General features: G+C 35.8%; 1 protein-coding gene and 1 long non-coding RNA gene across 7 annotated transcripts in view; one reads left to right on the forward strand and one right to left on the reverse strand.

Annotated features, from left to right (window-relative positions):
- The window catches only part of LOC123848260 (uncharacterized), a 319093-nt gene that overhangs the window by 101642 nt on the left and 200665 nt on the right, over nt 1-16786 (forward strand). The window lies entirely within an intron of this gene.
- Nucleotides 1-16786, reverse strand: part of LOC123848261 (uncharacterized) — a 44069-nt gene that overhangs the window by 10387 nt on the left and 16896 nt on the right. For 2 of the 4 annotated variants that reach the window (XR_006791738.3, XM_064585031.1), the window contains exon 2: nt 404-568. The exons of the other annotated variants lie outside the window; for them this stretch is intronic. The gene's annotated coding sequence lies outside the window, so the exon portion shown is untranslated. The remainder of the gene's footprint in view (nt 1-403; nt 569-16786) is intronic. 4 annotated transcript variants of the gene reach the window in all.

A 16786-nucleotide genomic window follows, 5' to 3' on the forward strand; every position in this document is an offset into this window, starting at 1 on the left:
AATTGTCCAAACTCTCAAATTAAACATGGATTATTTCTTCAAAAAATTTTCCCAGAGGAAAGCCAGCATCTATCTCCCCCTACTGGTGTCATGTTAAGAGTGATGTCTGACTTATTTTTTTTCTTTTAACTGAGAAATGCTTTAATTAAGATGAGTATTTTCATTTGTTATATGGAAAAAAATGCTTATGCTTAATATAAAGCTTAAGCATCCTACAGTGGAGGTCATGTTGCAATGAGATTTACCAAGATCTAGAGTATAAATTGTTTTATCACAGATGAAGAATAGTTAAATATTGTTGCTAGTTCATCTGCAGTTAACAGATTTATATGTTAGCAGATTATAATTGGCTGACACAATAGTATTTTTAAAAACTTTCTATTATGGGAAAATTCAAACGTACACAAAAAAGAGAAAAATGTAATGAACTCCCCTGTGCCCATTATCTAGTTCCAACGAAGTCATAGCCAAGCTTGTTTCATTGTTTACTTCTCCAAGGTCCCACATCCAGATCATTTTGAAGTAAAGTCCAAGCAATCACTTCATCTGTAAATATTTCAGTATGTACCTAAAAGGTAAAGATGCTTAAAATATCCCTATAATACCATTTTTATGCCTATTAACGATAGTTACATCAGCAAATATCCAGTCAGTGTGCAAATTTCCACAGTTGTTTTAAAATTGTAATTATTCATTTCCCAGTTTGTTTGAAATAGGCTTTTAACAAAGGCTATAGATTATAATTATTTGATATGTCCCTTAAATCTCGTGGAATTTATGAGATTTAAGTTTCTTCCTCCATCCATTTTTTTTTGGTAATATTTTTGTCAACAAAACTGCATCATTTGTTCTGAATAGCATTCCACAATCTGGAATTTGCTGACTGGGTCCCCATGGTGTTGTGTAACACATTCCTCTGTCCCCTGTATTTCCTGTAAATTGGTGGTTAGATCCAGAGGCTTAATTTTATTCAGGTTTGATTTATTTTGTTGGCGAGGTTGTGTACTTCTATCACACAATGTCTGGCAGCAATTGAAGTTCATTGTCTAGAGGAGACTTTTCCAGAGCAGCACTTTCCAATAGAAATTTCTGTGGTGAGGGGCATGTTCTATATTAGTACTCTCTATGTTCTATATCTGTTCTATATCTGTATACGGTAGCCACCAGGGACATGTGGCTCTTAAATGTGGCTAGGGTGATTGAGAAACTACATTTTTAATTTTTAAAATTTTAATTCATTTAAATTTAAATGTAAATAGCCACATGTGACTAGTAGCTACCCTATTGGGTAGTATAGCTGTACACCCATTAATTCATCAAAGGCTGCCAAATGATAATGCCATTATTCTATTATTTTTCAACATTTAGTTGTTGTAATATTTTTGTAAGGAGAAATTTCCTCTTATGTTGTTATCATAAGGTTTAGATCCTACAGAAAAGGTTGAAAAATCGCTTAATTCTTCTGTATTTCTCAGTTGTGAAAATAATGAGTTGTAATAAATAAATAGTAATTTGAACTGCTCTTTATAACCGTGAGCTATATATTAGGGCAGTTATTCCTATGGTAGAGCTGTCAACTGGGGCCTTGCTCATAGACAGGGGGAATGAAGAGAGTGTTCTCAAAAGTTCTGAATCTCAAACACCTTCAGCCCCCCACACTTCTCCCACCTGCAGTTGGAACCTCCCTCTGTGCGGCCTCAGAGCCCATGCCTAGTGCCTTCTGTGTGGACCAGTTTTAGGGAAATGGCCTTTGAGACAGTGCCTCTGCTGGGCAAGAAAAAGCTGCCTCTGGACAGAAGCAACACCAGGTAATCAGCCATTTCTAAGGAGTCAGGAAAGGACTTGCCTTTGAAGAAAGGCTAGAAATTCAACTTCACATGTCCTCGAAGCTGTTTCCACCTTTCCAGGCAGGATGTTCTAACAGTACTAAGCAGTAGGTGGAAACGGAGGTGTCCCAGGCTGCACCGTCTAACCCTCAAAGATTTGGCTCTGAAAAGGAAGGGCCAGACTGAACACAGCCCAGTCATACCAAGAGGGCAAGGAAACCGAGAACGTGCTGCTGATTTGTCAGTCTCTTATTAATAAAAGGGTTTTTTTTCTTTCTTTTATTTTCTTTCATATATTACCACCCTGCCTATGGAGATGGTTTTCTTGCTGTGGGTTTTTATAGTATGAGGCTGCTTGTGAACTTTGTCTCTTTACAATAAAATGTAATATCTATTGGATATTAAAACTGCTTGCTGGCTAATAATGTCAGTCATTTATTATGGATGCATTACATATTTTCCTAGTGTTTTATTTTTAGTTTTTCTCAGAGTCTTGAAGCGTTGGGTTTAAGGTAAGGTGAGCGAGGCACTTATCTCAGGGATAAAATTTAAGGGGGTTTCAAAAACTTCAGTCATGAAGATAAATGCTATTTTAATGCAATATTGGAAAAAATCAAGGTTAATGCAAAAAGCCCCCACATGATAAACACTGTATGAAAATTTTTTAAAAAGACAGATCTGATCCTGCCCTTGAACAGCTCCGTCTCACTTGCCTAACCCTAATCCTGGCCCTCCAATAAAACTTTATTTGCAAATCAGGCAGCTAGCCTGTGGGGCATAGTTTGTTCACGTAATTGGTAATATTTCTAAAAGTATTACATTAAACTATTACTTACTTTGATTGCCACATTTTTTGGCACCCCGTTACATTTTGCATCCAATTCTTGGCCCTGTTTTGGAGCTAAATTTAAAGTTTATTAAATCCCACCACATCACTTCTATAGGTAAGGCTTATGTGAAAGCCCATGGTTGAGCAGATAAGAAATAATAGAGCTGAGATTTGTAATGGTTTTGTGTCCTCTAACACCCTAGTTACCTTTGTGAGGATAAGATTCTTGACTCATATTATTTTTTTTCTGATGCGATGCTATGTGTAGAGTAGCCTCCTTGACACTTACACTTGCTATCATCCTGCAATCTGAATTTCATTAGTTATCTGTGCGACCTTAAACAAGATAATTTTCATTATCTTTTTTTTTTTTAAGATTTTTTGTTTATTTATTTGACAGAGAGAGACACAGCGAGAGAGGGAACACAAGCAGGGGGAGTGGAAGAGGGAGAAGCAGGCTTCCCGCCGAGCAGGGAGCCCGATGCGGGGCTCGAACCCAGGACCCTGGGATCATGACCTGAGCCGAAGGCAGACGCTCAACGACTGAGCCACCCAGGCGCCCCGATACTTTTCATTATCTTAATCTGTCTACGTGACAGCCAATTTTGTGTCAATTAAAAAAAAAAAGAATCGAAATGAAGAGAAAAGAAAACAAAACTCTGAAGCCAAAAACCAGTGGTGTGCCCCAGCATGGGCAAAATAGATGATGAAGCATTTGAATATTTATTTATTTATTTATTTATTTATTAACTAACTGGTTTGTGGTGGTGTACAGATACAAGAAAAAGTACTCTGCCGAGTAGGAGTTTGTAGAATCCATCAGTAAAAATTGAATGATATCTGCAAAAGATATTTATACTTTGGATTTGGTAATTATTAGACAAGGTAGTTACTGTTTTCTCATTTTCTCAAGAGGTAGGAAAAGGTAAGAATTTTCGGTCTAGTAACAACCACATAAAATAGCAAAAGGTACTGGCAGAGGTGATGGGGGCAAGGGAGGGAGGAGCTGGAGGAGAGGAAAGCACAGTCATCCTACATGGTTTTTTGGTTAAAACTGGGAGAAATTTGTGGGTTTCACATCCGTCAACTTTCATTATTCTTGTTCTCATCTTCTTTGATTCATATGGTTTCAGTTTCTTTCCAAATGTCTTTGGTTCAAAACTTTATGGTCTTGAAACAGAGCAGTTGAAAAATGTTGACAAAAAGTTTTGGAAGCAACCCCTGAATTTTGCACAATTTTACTAGCACTTACTTCTAGTGTGAAACATGGTGCTACTCTACAGTAAATGTGGGTTAGGAATGTTTATGTCATTATCATGTAGCCACTTAAACAGAGAAATAAGACCATGATGTTATGTATGTTTGCAGAAAATGAACTTATGGAGAGCAAAAATACAGAGATTTTCTCTGTATTCCTTAAGGGACAGAGGCATATTTTATTGTGTGGAAAATAGGACTCCCCTGAACTGGAGGAGAGGTAGCTATATTGCATACCACTGACTTGTATTTGATATTGGATTTAAAAAATATTAACTTTAAAAAGCTTAGGATATCTTTTGAAGCCATAGTGAGATGAAATAAGATGAAACAGGAAAATTACTGAGAGATGGCATTGGCTTTTAAAAATAAACAAAAAGTGTGTTTTCTTATGGAATCATAATTATATGGATAGCATAATAGTCATCCTTTGGCTTACTTGTCTGCTAACCCCATGATAGAGAATAAATTCATAGTTCAATTAATTGCATGCATTGTATATATTAACACACTGAAGGAAAATGAGCTATCATCATCATCCAGAGGTCTTTATGGGGTGACTAAAGTGCTGACTTTATAATGTCAGTAAGCAGACTTCCTACTTCTAGGAACTTAGAACTAAAATGAAAAAAAAAAAAAAAACATTTGAAAAAGAAGAAGCGGACAAAAAGTAATCATGCCAGGTGCATACAGGATACAATAGAAACTACGTCATCATTCATTCAGAGTTCATTTATCACCAGATACTGTAATAAATACTTTAACTATAGTCCCTCAATTATAGTCCAATGGAGGGCATAAAGCAGAGGCATCCAGTAGTTGGCTTTCCTTCAGGACGGAATGGCACAAGAAATAGGGAATAGGTCAGTTGGACGGGAGTGGAAGATTTTCATAAGGTAGTTTTGGAAGGTTGGCTAAGCTGGGACTGTATTGCGGAGGACACTTTAGGGCAAGCTGAGGCATGCTGGCTTTTTAATGTAGGTAAAGGAAAGCTGAAATAATTCTGAGCAGACAGTGACCTGTCCGAGAGCTGTGAGTGGCAGAGACAAGTGAGTGTGGGCAGCACTGGGGCCACTTTGCCACACGGTGAGAGGCTGAGCAGGCTCAGCTTTGAAGGTGGCACTCTTTTAAGGCTCTCTGAATTGTAGGTACAATTCCCTAGAATAGTCCTGGCAAGTAGTGATTTTATTGCTTTAATTATCAATAATTCAGGATCGCAGATGTTTTCTCTGGTTTGCTGCCCATCTAAAAGCATCTGACTTTGTGTGACATAACTGTGGAATAAATAAGACATTAAGCATTTAGAATACGCTAACACTTAGTGACGGTTTGTGGTGATATTTGAGAAAAAGCAAATAAAAGTATTCTTCTTCTCTTCTTCCTATTAAAAATGATTTCTTGAGAGGACTAGGATTTCAGGAGGTCCTTGAAGTGAGGAGGGGTGGCCACTTGTGACACTTTTGAAAGAGCAAAGGTATTTATTTGCTCCCTCCATTTCTAGTCCACACGAGCCCTGTTCCCCCTTGCAGTCAGACCACCCTCCATTCCACTCCAACCACTCTCTCTTGAAGATTTCTAAGAAAACCGTCTTTCCCCCTTCCTCGTTCTTCTCAAACCTCTTAAAGCATTTTGTACCAATTGTTCACCTCCTCTCTTCTCTCCAGCCACATTTCTCTGTTTGTATCTCTGGATCATATTCCTCATTTTATTTCCTGACAGGAGTCTGAGGCATCAGCCCTCAGTGATTCTCCTATCATTAACATTCTCAAGGGATAAACAGTTCTAGAATCTTTAGAATCCCCAAATTTGCAATAACTTCTAAAAGATATCATTTTCTCTACAAAATATAATTTTTGGACTGACTGAAGCAATTGCTAAAACAAGTTAATGACTCGTTCTTATTTCTACCTAAAGTACAGGTGTTAGCTTCAGCATCACCCATTCAGGAAGGTATTCTCTGGAGGACGATGTCAGGTTCCATGGTGCTATGTTCCTGAGGTACCTCATACTCCTCTTTTATAACAGACATCTTGTTTGAAACTGGTTATTTGTAGCTCACTGAGGACATGAAGTGTGTCATAGGTATTCACAGCTATACCACTGAGACTTAGCCCAGGCATACATTAGGAACTCATAGGGTATTTTTGTTGGTTAATTGATTAAATGATTGTATTCAACAGTATGCATTTTACTTAATATGTCATCTAAGGGAGATCATTTTCTTAGATATCCTTGCTTTTGTGTTATTGCTTCATTCACACAACCAGGTGACTTCCTCTTCAAAGCCATTTTTTTTAATAAGAAATTAAAAAACCCCCACTCTATGAGCATTACTTTGTACAGAGGAGAAACCTAGAACAAAATCTCTGCTGAAGTGTGCATGCAAGGCTTGAGGCCAGGCTCACAGACCATTTACTCTTCCAGTTTTAACAAAATTTCAAATCACTATGTGTCTTGGGCCTTCAAGTTTAGTCGCAAATTGTCAAAATCACAAATTTTAAGTCTATTCGTTTTCATGTTAAATATAACCTTTTCACATTTTGTCTCTTGGGAAAGTCAATGGCTGCAACCCTCATTTGTGTATCTCTAACTCAGTCCTTTCATGTGACTCCAGCCCTGTAGCTCATTGTCGCAGGCTGCCTATGTGACTTGTGAAGTTCAGCACCTAGGGATTGTAGTTTAAAGTTGACACAGTGCAGGGAGATGTGAGAACAGTGTTCTACACTTGGCACTGCCATTAACCCTCTAGTGAATTCGAACAGTCACTTGACTTCTCTAGGCTTTCCTGAGAAACCTCAAAGACTCCTAAAACATAGTTTCTCTAACCTGCTGAAAGAATTCTAAGCTCTGCCTAGTATTTTCACTTGCTTTGTGGTCCTATCTCTTATCAGTCCAACGTGGTAACAAAACAAAGTGTGGGCGAAACTTTGGCCCTGGCAAAACCAAGCAAAACTGAGATAATCCTCAGATTTACAAAAGCTGGTGGTGCTATTGGAAACCTTCATGATGTGCTTCTTTTGAACTCAGGCCTCTTGAGAGATTGGCCTAGGTCAAGCGATATTAATTGAACATGAGTAAAGAATGAATGAAACCCAACTGTGGTCCATTCTAAGGCCACAAGAGAAACAGTAACTGGGTTTCTTTGGTGGAAGGTAAGGTCAGTCTCCGACATGCTCAGAAGTTGGGTGAAGTTTCGGGGCAGCGAAGGGCTTAAGTGGTCACTTGAGGGATTTTCTTTCAAAATGTGGCTTGAACTTACTTAAGCATCCCTTATAGGAATAGAATACCCAAGAGAGTTTGGAACACAAAGGCAATATTAGTACCACAGCAGGTGGCAGAAGATCGATTTTCTTGGTGAGGTACAGAGAACAGAGAGATTAGTGCTCTGGTCAAGTTTCTTCCTTTCACGCTTGGAGGGAAAACCAATATTCCATATTCATGGTCTCTGATATAACATTTTGCTAGGGTGGTCAAAGGGATTTATATTATCTGTTGCAAAATATCACAGTGTTATTTTTATAAGAATAAGGCAGAGGGGGGATGGGATTCTTAGGTGCCACCTGGTTTTCACACTTTTGGTGAAGTAAAATTTAATTGAGTTTTCAAAGGCAGGAAAATATTATGTTGCTGGGAAATATAGCATAAAGGACTTCTGCAAGCTTCCTCTGGGTTTTTCTTGCAAGTTTTAAATGAGAATTTTCTGCCAATTTTCTAGCAGAAGCAGAGGAGACACAGCAGTTTGGCTGGTGGTTTTGATTATGGATTGTCTATATGGCATCAATAAAAATAACTAGACCTAGGTCTGATGGGCACTGAACTTGCTTAAAATGCTAATAAAAATTACAAGAGAAGGGAATAAATCTTAAATTTTAAATATTTTTTCTTATAATACATATGGAAAGACTATTTCTCAGTATTTTAGTGTTAAAAGTACAATAACTGGAGAAGAATATGTTCTCTTCAAAGTGCCAATAAAAATGCAAAATGTCATTTTCCAGTGCAATTCGGCCTGAAATCAACCTGTTTTATGGTAATTATGGGCTCTGGCAGCAGAACATAGCAGACCTTTAGAAAGATTGAATGAGTGATCGAGTCCAACCTCCTTAAATGTGAAACATATGAAATGATTTGTGTAAAGTAAAAACCAGAGAGCATTGTCACCCTCCCCACCCCAACCTATGCATAAAGCTTCATTAATGCTGTGTGGTAGTCAGACCAGTATGAGGGACTGGGTGAGAAAAACATTTTCAGGATAATAAAAGGAGCGTAGGAAAAATCTCTCATGTGGTGAAAGGGAAGTTTCTTATAAAGGTAGAAACTGTGAGAAAGAGCTAATGATGCTCAAAGTGGGTGAAAAGTGCCTTTCACTGGCAAGATTCTAATATATGAAAGGAAAACCATATATATTTCTCATAACCACTATGGTGTCAGTCATAAGGACCCAATAATGCATCATCATATGTCATATGGCAACTTATCATGAGGTGGCTACTCAAGCCAAGAGAAACATGGCAGCACTTCTCACGTTCCTCCCTTTTTCCAGTGTAACCTGAGCTCCTCGTGATACAGGTGTCCTGGCATTGGCGTTGCCTGAGATTGGTTTTTGTCTGTATAATGGGAGAAAAATAAAAATATTTAAATCATATGGTATTCAGGTGCCCCATATTGTAGACCCAACTAAAGTAGTGGCTGAATCTTCTTAGGTTTTTTTTTTTTTAAATCAAAATTATTTATGTTTAAAGAATCCATTTTTCTGTGAATTTTGTACACAAGACCATCAGCTCCCTATCCTCTCCTCTGATTTTTTCCCCCCTTATCAGAGGCCATGGTTTTCAAGAAAGTGATCCGATCCTCTGTACTCATGTCAACATCTTCAAATGGCGGGTTCCTATTGCTGCTTCTTAATATTTCCGGTTTTGGCATTGATTATTACTTCCCTCTGGGAGGAAGGAGACTTTAGCTCTCACAAACCCCTATCACATGCACACATCCCTTGTGATCCTACATTTTTAGGGTATAAAATTTTTGCTGAGATACGTATTGGGAATTTATGTTTTTATGATTAGGTAAATACTATTTCTAACTGAGCCATGAAGTTTTTTTTTTTTTTAATGATTACTCTTTCTTACACAACTTACTATTTTCCTTGGAGTTAATAATTGTCTTGGTTTTCTGATTGATTGTGTATTTGTTTTTATTTTAATTTAAATTTTTAAAAGTTAAATTTTGTTAGTTAACATATAGTGCAATATTGGTTTCTGGAGGAGAATTCAGTGATTTACCACTTACATACAACACACAGTGCTCATCACAAGTGCCCTCCTTAATGCCCATCACCCATCTAGCCCATCCCCTACCCACCTCCACTCCAACTACCCTCAGTTTGTTGTCTGTCATTAAGAGTCAGTTATGACTTGTTTCCTTCTCTCCTTTTTTTCTCTTCCTCCTTCCCATATGTTTGTGTTTTCTTTCTTAAATTCCACAGATGAGTGAGATCATATGGTATTTGTCTTTCTCTGACTGACTTATTTCACTTAGCATAATACACTCTAGCTCCATACATGGCATTGCAAATGGCAAGATTTCATTCTTTTTGATGGCTGAATAATATATATCTCTACATTTTATCTTTCTCTCTCTCTCTTTCTGTATATCTATCTATCTATCTATCTATCTATCTATCTATCTATCTATCTATCTATCTTACATCTTCTTTCTCCATTCTGATTGATTGTGTATTTGATTGGTGTTCTGTATTCTTTTTTTTTTTTTAAGATTTTATTTATTTATTTGAGAGAGAGAGAGAGAGATAGTGAGAGAGAGAGCACGAGCAGTGGGGAGAGGGAGAAACAGGCTCCCCGCTGAGCAGGGAGCCCAATGCAGCACTCTATCACAGGACCCTGGGATCATGACCTGAGCTGAAGGCAGACACTTAACTGACTGAGCCACCCAGGTGTCCTGGTGTTCTGTATTCTTATCAACTGCAAACTAGGTCATTTTTCTAATTCTCCTTTCAGTACATTGTAACATATAAAATATTCTGTGGAATTTGTCTTCTTGGAGAATCTCTCTGGGCCTGTGACAGTGCACTTTTCTTTCGATAACTCACCATAATCATGTGAGTTCTTTTGATTCTTTCAGATGTTATTCCTCATTTCCTGGAACCACATCTTCCTCTTTCTTGGTTTGTTTTCTTGTTTTGGTTGACACAGTTTTCAGTACTTGGTTGAAAAAGAGTGCATGAAATGTACATATTTTGAGACCTTGTATGTTTGAAAAAAATATTTGTATTGAGGTATAGTTGACATACAATATTATATTAATCTCAGATGTATAACATAATGATTCAATGTTTGTATATATGGAGAAGTGAGTCAGTAAGTCTAGTTAACATCTATCACCATACATAGAAGAATTTTTTTCTTGTGATGAAAACTTTCAAGATTTACTTTCTTAACAACTGTCAAATATGCAATATAGTATTATTAACTATAATTGCCATGATGTACATTACGTCCCTATGACTTATTTATTTTATAATTGGAAGTTTGTACTTTGACTCCCCCTTCACACATTTTACCTACTCTGCAACCCCTGCTTCTGGTAACCACCAATCTTGTTCTTTGTCTCTCTGAGCCATTTAAAAAAAATTCTTTTTTAGATTCCACATATAAGTGAGATCTTAAGATATTTGTCTTTCTCTGTCTAACTTACTTGACTTAGCATACTGCCTTCAAGGTCCATCCATGTTGTTGCCAATGGCAAGCTTTCATTCTTTTTTTATGGCTGTAATAGTGCATTGTGTATACCACATTTTCTTTATCAATTCACCCATCAATGGACACTTAAGTTGTCCATTATATCCATTATTATTATGGTAAATAATGCTGCAATGAACATGGGAGGTGCATTTATCTTTTCAAGTTAGTGTTTTTATTTTCTTTGGATAAATATCCACAAATGGAATTGCTGGGTCATATGGTAGTTTTATTTTTAAGTTTTTGAAGAATCTCCTTATTGTTTATCATAGTGGCTGAATGAATATACATTTCTACCGATAGTGCATAAGGGTTGCCTTTTCTCCACATCCTTGCCAACTTGTTGCCACTTGTTATTTTTTTATTTTTATTTTTTTAATAATAGCCACTCTAATAAGTGTGAGAAGATAGCTCATTGGGGTTTTAATCTGCATGTCCTTGATGATCAGTGATACAGAGCATCTTTTATGTACTGTTGTTCATCTGTACGTCTTAAAATATTTTTATTTTATCCTTATACTTTCCTGAGAGTTTGACAGAACTCTCAGTTGAAAATAATTGTCTTGCAGAAATTTAGGCCAGTGTTCCCTTTTCTTCTTGCTTCTAATATTTATAATAGAGAATTCTGAAAATCTTAAAAAAAAATAGAGAATTCTGATGCTATTATAACTCTGGATTCTTTGTTTTTGTCATGTTCCTTTCTCCTCACTGCCCTGAACCTTTGCCCTTAGTATGCTAAAACTTTATGACAATATGCATTAATGTATACCTGTTTGTATGTTTGCTGAGCATGCAGAAGAATATTTTAATCTGAAAAATCACGTCCTTTATTTTTGGTAAATTTTCTTTGCTCTTCATTTCTAAAACTACTATTAGTTGGATGATGGTTCTCTAGGACTGCTTCTTTGATTTTCTTATTTTTTTTCTTATTCTCTCAGAGTCTCTACATCTCATCTTTATTTTTTAAATTTATTTTTCTTAACTTTATACTCTAATACATCTATTGATTTTTATTTCTACTAAAAGATTTTTAAAAATTTCCAGAGTTCTTTTAGGTTCTATTGACATATCTATTTAAATTGTTTTTGTTTCAGAGATAAAACATCTTTTCTTATGTTTCTGAGGATATTAATGGTTTTGCAGTTTTCTTTTGTTGCCTGAATGATTACTGTTTTTTCCAAGCTTCTCCCCCCCACCCCATTTGTATCTGTCTACATCTTTCAATATAGAGATTTTCCTCAAAAGTCTTATGATCTCAGGGCACCTGAGTGGCTCAGTCAGTTAAGCATCTGACTCCTGTTTTTGGCTCAGGTCATGATCTCAGGGTTGTGAGGTTGAGCCCTGTGTTGGGCTCTGCACTGGGTATAGAGCCTGCTTAAGATTCTCTCTCTCCCTCTGCCCCTCCCCACCCACTTCTCTCTCTCTCTTGGAAAAAAAAAAGTCGATGATCTTTGGTTGTTTGTTCATATTAAAAGTGGGGTACTAAAAACTGGTTGGAAACAATTTTGTTTCTCTAACATGATATTCTAGGGACCAGAATAAACCCTTCCTCTGAAAACAATTTAAAATGATGGATAAAAAATTCTGGAACACAATCATGTGCTAATACCATAAGAGGATATTCAGCATAGGTACTGAGTAAAAGGAGGAAATCAGAGGTAAGCACAGCAGTGAAGATGGCTTTCACTTTGAAGGTACTTACTGAACCCAAGCTCAGAGGATGGAGGTCAGAGCCCAGGGCCTACCCAAGTTGCCTATGAGGAGGGGTATCCATAAAGTTGAGATTCTAAGGACTACACCATCTGAATAAGGATAAATACAACCTCCCCTTTTTCCTACTTCCAAGTGAGAACTTGAAGAAAATATGCCTCAAACATTGATGCTGGTAAGGGGGAAAAAAAAATCTCTTAAGAATTTGTAACCATAGTCAACCTTATGTGGATATGCAGCCTGAATATATACTAGCTAGGTGGAATAATATCTTCTGAGAAAATAACTGTCAACCTAGAATTCTTTATCCAGTGAAAACTATCATTCAAAAGTGAAGATAAAATAAAAACATTTTTATTTTATTTTATTTTTATTTTTATTTTTTTTAAAGATTTTATTTATTTATTTGACAGAGAGAGACACAGCAAGAGAGGGAACACAAGCAGGGGGAGTGGGAGAGGGAGAAGCTCTGCTGAGCAGAGAGCCTGATGCGGGGCTCGATCCCAGGACCCTGGGATCATGACCTGAGCCAAAGGCAGACGCTTAATGACTGAGCCACCCAGGCGCCCCAATAAAAACATTTTTAAAGAAAACTGATAAGAGTCTCTTTACAGGCAGTATACAGTTAAAAACACAGAACATTTATAAAAACTAGCTACACATTGGGTTGTAAAACAAGTTCGAATAAATTTTAAAGCTGGATGTTACACAGATCACATTCTCTGACAACCAAGCAATTGTTAGAAATTGATAGCAAAAACATAACTAGAAAAATTCCATATTTTTAAAAATAATGAAAAAATACTTCTAAATACTTCATGAGGCAAATAAAAATCATGATAGATTTTAGAAATTATTAAGAGCTAAACATTGTAAAAAATACAACATATAAAATACAGTAATGTTCAGCTCTATTACTACTTAGTAAGATGTTTATAGTCTTAAATGCTTTCATTATAAAAGAAGGGATAAAAATTAATGAATAAAGTTCCATCTCAAGAAATTAGGGAAGTAACAGCAGACTAGCCCTCAAGAAAACAGGAGAAAGAAAGTAATACCACAGAAATATACATAGAACAGTAAATAAAATTCAATAGGGAATATTAATAAAGTAAATGTCTTATTCTTTTCAGAGACTAAATTGACAAATATCTGGTTAGGTTAATCAAGGTAAAAAAGAGAGAACACGCAAATATCTAATAATAAGTATAGAAAGGGCAATGGGTATCTGATGCTGTAAATAATAACAAATAATAAAAAGCTGTTCTCAAGAACTTTATGCCAAAAATGTTGAAAACTTATATAAAGTGGTCAAATGCACTGGAAAACTGACTCAAGAAGAAAGAGAAAACTGGAATAATATCATAACCATTAAAGATACCAAACCAGTAGCTAAAAAATCTTCCTACAAAGAAATCACAAGGACCAGACTTTTTATTTTTTTTTAAAGATTTTATTTTTTATTTATTTATTTGAGAGAGAGAGAATGAGAGACAGAGAGCACGAGAGGGAGGAGGGTCAGAGGGAGAAGCAGACCCGCTGCTCAGCAGGGAGCCCGATGCGGGACTCGATCCCAGGACTCCAGGATCATGACCTGAGCCGAAGGCAGTCGCTTAACCAACTGAGCCACCCAGGTGCCCCAGGACCAGACTTTTTAAATTGAAGAGTTCTTGCAAACACTTAGAGCATTAATAATTCCATTATTGTGCAAATTACTCCAAAGCATATAAAAATAAGGAAATCAGTTACTTATTTTATGAGTCTAGCATAACCCTGGCAACAAAAACTTAACAAAGAGAGAATAAAGAATAAAAATGACTGGTCAAACTCATTCATAAACATACATACTAGATTCTTAAGCAAAACCTCAGTAAAGCCGACTCCAACAATGTATTAGAAAAAAACTTCATGACCAAGTTGGGAATTGTCTATGAGTGTAAATTTTGTTTAGCATTAGAAAATCAATTAATGTTGGGAGTGCCTGGGTGGCTCAGCCAATTAAGCATCTGACTCTTGATTTCGGCCCAGCTCATGATCTCAGGCTCATGAGATTGAGCTCCCTGTTGGGCTACGCACTCAGCAGGGAGTGTGCTTGAGATTCAATCCCTTTTCTTCTCTCCCTCTGCCCCTTCCTCTTGCTTGTGCACTCTTCTCTCTCTCTCTCTCAAATAAATAAATAAAATCTTAAACGAAAAGAAAACCCATTAATGTCTAACAGTTTGAAGAAAAAAAGTCATATAATCATTTCAATGGGAAAGAAAAGGTATTTGATAAAATTCAACATCCAATTATGGTAAAAAACTTAGCAAAGGGAGAATTGAAGGCATATTCCTGATAAAGGGTGACAAAAAAACTATAGTAAATATAATGGTAAATTGTGAAATATTGAAAACATCCTCAACACTATTGGGAATGAAACAAGAATGCTTTAACATTGTATTGGTAACCTTAGTCCATTAAGGCAAGAAAAAGAAATAAATTTTATAAAGATAGGAAGAAGGAAAGAAAACTGCTGTTATTTGGAGATGATCTAATTGTACAGCTAGACAATTCCCATGAATCCACAGTTAAATTGCCAGTTTTATAAGAAAACATCTCAAAATTGTTTTTCTATAAATGAACAAGAAGCATTCAAAAAGCAAAATTTTTTTAAATGTCATTTATAGTAGTGTGAGAGTATCAAGTACCTAGAAATAAATCTTATAAACTGTATGTGAGATCTTCATGGAAAAAATTATAAATTGAGAGACAAAAGATGTTAATAAAATGAGACATTTATCATGCTCAAGGATTGGAAGAATCAAACTTCCAATAGGTTTTTTTTTTTTGAAAACTGACAAACTGAGTTTAGTATTTGTGTACAGGTGCTAAGATCCTGAAGAGCTAAGATATCTTTGATGAAGAATAATGTGCAGTGATTTAGTACCAAATATACTATCATAGTAAAATTAGTTTGGTATGATCACAGAAACAAGCAGATCAGTGGAACAACAAAAAAAAGAGCTCGGAAATAGACCTATCTATACATGGATACTTGATTTATGATAATGGTGGAGTACCCTTAGTAGGAAAAGGGTATATTTTTCATAATTGTTCTGAGATGATTGGCTATCAAAATGAAAATTATGGAATTGGAATATTACCTCACACCATTCACAAAAATCAATTCCAGGTAGATCAGACATCTCAATCTTTAAAACTTTTAGAAGAAAATACAGGAGAATTCTCTCTCTCTCTTTTACTCTTTTTTCCCTCATCTTTCTGAAATGATATTTTCTATGAGCATAGAATTCTGGATTGGTGGTTTTTTCTTTCATAATTTTGAATATATTCCATTGTTTCTGTTGGGAATTTAGTTTTCATTCTAATTGTTATTTAAAGATACTTTTTTTTTCTTTGTTTACTAGGTTTTTTCTATCCCAAACAACATTGGGATAATGTTGTTTTTCTCCTAAAAGTATATGTAGTTTCTTCTTCTAGTTTCTTCTTCTGTGATCACTAGCATTCTAGTATGACCTCAATTCAGTTTTGGAAATTGAAATTGCATACAGGTTAACTTTAGTTCCTATGATGCCCTGTTTATTTTTGACCACCTTACTTCTTAAGACACGCTCCTTCAGCAATCCAGTCACCCAAAGGAGATCCACTAGAATCCATACCCCTTTGATCACCAAGAGTTTGAATATCTGTCTTTTTAGCCCTTCCACACTGTCAGAAATAGTCCCATCTCAATATTCTGATCAAATATTTTGAGTGTATCTTAGTAAAGCTTTGTTGCTTATTGTTGTATACCTCCCACATTAGTCTTTTTTTTCAAGTTTTTATTTAAATTCCAGTTTGTTAACATCACACATTAGTCTTTAAAACATTTCTTTCTCAATTATGATACTCAAACATATTATTGTGTGAATTTTTTGGCTGCATATTGTATCATTTAGTGTCTCATTAACTATTCCCTGATAGCCAAACATATGCAGTTTTAGGTTCTTCATTTTTTACTAAAATAAATAATACTACATTAAACCTTAAAGTTAAAAAATCATATATCTCTTCACTCTTTTTCTTGGATAGACTTTTAGAAGTATAATTACTGAATATTGTAGACATCAAGACATTGTCAGTTTGCTTTGCAGGAAGGTTTTACTCATTTGCAGGCCCGACCAGCAGAGCATGGAGATGTCAGTCCCACCATACACATAGCAGCATTTAAAAAGTTTTAGCCAATCTAAATGGCTAATATAAGAGACCCAAAAGCCTCTTGTTTCTTTATAATTTGCTTTTCTTTGATTATTAATGAGATTGAACACTTTTTCATAAGTTTTATTAACTATTTGAGTTTTCTCTTATGCAAAAATCCTCTTTATGTCCTTTGCTCTTTTTGTTTTGTTTTGTTTTGTTGCTATTAC

This window comes from Mirounga angustirostris, unplaced genomic scaffold (assembly GCF_029215605.1).
Source record: "Mirounga angustirostris isolate CCGP_5_RB_7025 unplaced genomic scaffold, mMirAng1.0.hap1 SCAF_2, whole genome shotgun sequence".
In the NCBI taxonomy this organism is placed as follows: Eukaryota; Metazoa; Chordata; class Mammalia; order Carnivora; family Phocidae; genus Mirounga; species Mirounga angustirostris.